The following is a 2708-nucleotide window of genomic DNA, read 5'->3' on the forward strand; positions in this document are numbered from 1 at the left end:
GTGAAAAAATTGGCTTAAAGCTCAACATTCAGAAAACAAAGATCATGGCATCCGGTCCCATCACTTCATGGGAAATAGATGGGGAAACAATGGGAACAGTGTCAGACTTTACTTTTTTGGGCTCCAAAATCACTGAAGATGGTGACTGCAGCCATGAAATTAAAAGACGCTTACTCCTTGGAAGGAAAGTTATGACCAACCTAGATAGCATATTCAAAAGCAGAGACATTACTTTGCCAACAAAGGTTCGTCTAGTCAAGGCTCTGGTTTCTCCAGTGGTCATGTATGGATGTGAGAGTTGGACTGTGAAGAAGGCTGAGTGCCAAAGAATTGATGCTTTTGAACTGTGGTGTTGGAGAAGACTCTTGAGAGTCCCTTGGACTGCAAGGAGATCCAACCAGTCCATTCTGAAGGAGATCAGCCCTGGGATTTCTTTGGAAGGAATGATGCTAAAGCTGAAACTCCAGTACTTTGGCCACCTCATGTGAAGAGTTGACTCATTGGAAAAGACTCTGATGCTGGGAGGGATTGGGGGCAGGAGGAGAAGGGGACGACAGAGGATGAGATGGCTGGATGGTATCACTGACTCGATGGACGTGAGTCTGGGTGAACTCCAGGAGTTGGTGATGGACAGGGAGGCCTGGCGTGCTTCGATTCATGGGGTCGCAAGGAGTCGGACACGACTGAATGACTGAACTGAACTGAATGTCTCTGCTTTTTTTTTTTTTTTTTTACTTATTCAGTGTTTTTATTTAATATTATTAGCAGACAATTTACATACCTCCCCACCCCTTCCTTTAAGTTAGTGTTGACAATGTTCTATAATAAACTACTTAAAGAGAAGCTTTGATCCAGAATGGAATGAAATTGCAAAACAAAACAACCCCTAAAACAAAACCAAAATCACGGTTGCTTTTAAAAAACCAACACTTTCACCAATTATATTAAAAAAAAAACACACACAGCGAGGTTTACACCATGTGCTTCTTCAGTGTTTCCTGGCAGCTGGCTCCCCTCCCATGCAAATGGCGGAGCTTCTCCGCCACAGCCTGTCCGTCCTCATGCTGGGTCTGGAGGCTCGTTCAGCTTCACACTATTCAAAGACTCCGGATGGAAGACTCTAAGGTCTTAAAATCCCAAATGGTCATAGCTCCGTCGTTGCCGGTAGTGCAAAGTTTGCGACAGTCTTGCTTGTCTACCTCATAAATAGACACTTGAGTAATGCTCTTCTGGTGCAGCGTCTCCAGGGCCGCGGTGCAGTCCTCCGTCGTGGCCCGCCTGTCCATATTGCGGAAGCGCTTCATGGCAGACACGTTGCGCTGGATGCTCTGTTTGGGAATGTCCAGCTTGTAGATGAAGGTCAAGCAGCTGCGATCATCGTAGTTAAGCATGGGACAGCAATCATGGCCAGCAGCCACGACTCTGTTCTCTGAGATGAAAGACACACTCAGGAGGGGCAGGAACTCCGTCTTCAGAGTTGAGACCTGCACACTTTTTGAGGCGTCAGCAACAGACATGGTGTTGCCATGGCTGACTCAGGCCAGGCGGCTGCCGCTTGCTGAGAAGCTGACCCTCTGCACCCAGCCGCCGGTGCCACTGCCACCGAACGCTGACATCAGCTGACCGAAAGGCATCTTGCTGCCCCAGAGCACGCTGGCTGGCTTCTCATCCACTTCTTTAATGTAGGCAGAAAACACTCTGCATTTGAAGTCACAGGATCCCGCTGCCAGCAAGACGTTGTTGGGATGCCAATCCAAGCTGAGGACCGTGGGCTTTTTAATGTGCTTGCTCATCCACCAGGCATTTTCAGACTCAAAGTAATAAATGAAGATGAGTTGTGCTCCGCTGCCCACAGCAAATTTGTTCTCTAGCGGGGACCACTTGAGTAAAGGGGCCGCCCGGTTAATTCTCAGGATCACCAGGGTTGGCTGTGAGACACCATCCTTCTGACTCCAGACGTAGGTGTTTCGGTTGGCCCCGCAAATGACGATGGGGTCACTCTTAGGAGCCCAGTCAATACCTGTGATGTGTCTGTTGTGTTCCTTGAGTTCATGAGCTTTCACCCACTGGCCCCCATTCTTCTTAGAGATGTGGACTAATCATTGGGGCTAAGTGCGATCTGGGTATGATCCCTGTTCCAGGCACGATAGGTGATTGGCTCCAGTAAAAACTGATGCAGGGGCATTATTCTTAGTGTTTTCAAAGGATAGAAAGCTAGGATCGGGGCGGTCCAGATGGCTCAGAGCATTGAATTCGCAGACTCTGGTCAGTCAGTGCAAACAGGCTCCAGTGGGCATGGTCGGAGAACTGAGGCTCAGCTGTCTCTGCTTCTTAATATGCTGTCTAGGTTGGTCAGAGCTTTTCTTCCAAGGAGCAAGCATCATAATTTCATGGCTGCAGTCACCATCTGCAATGGTTTTGGAGCCCCCCACAATAAAGTCTATCAGTGTTTCCATTGTTTCCCCATCTATTTGCCATGAAGTGATGGGACCAGATGCCATGATTAGTTTTCTGAATGTTGAGTTTTAAGCCAACTTTTTCACTCTCCTCTTTCACTTTCATCAAGAGACTCTTTAGTTCTTCTTTGCTTTCTGCCATAAAGGTGGTGTCATCTTGCTTTTTTGATGATCCAAGGGATGTTGGATGTCATGTATGGATGTGAGAGTTGGACTGTGAAGAAGGCTGAGTGCTGAAGAATTGATGCTTTT

The 2708-nt window shown here is 47.6% G+C and overlaps 1 pseudogene; it reads right to left on the minus strand.

Annotated features, from left to right (window-relative positions):
• Positions 1–1088: 1088 nt before the first annotated feature.
• On the minus strand, positions 1089–2245 carry LOC113894699 (annotated as a pseudogene).
• Positions 2246–2708: the final 463 nt, after the last annotated feature.

The sequence above is a fragment of the Bos indicus x Bos taurus genome, chromosome 6 (assembly GCF_003369695.1).
Source record: "Bos indicus x Bos taurus breed Angus x Brahman F1 hybrid chromosome 6, Bos_hybrid_MaternalHap_v2.0, whole genome shotgun sequence".
Lineage (NCBI taxonomy): Eukaryota > Metazoa > Chordata > Mammalia > Artiodactyla > Bovidae > Bos > Bos indicus x Bos taurus.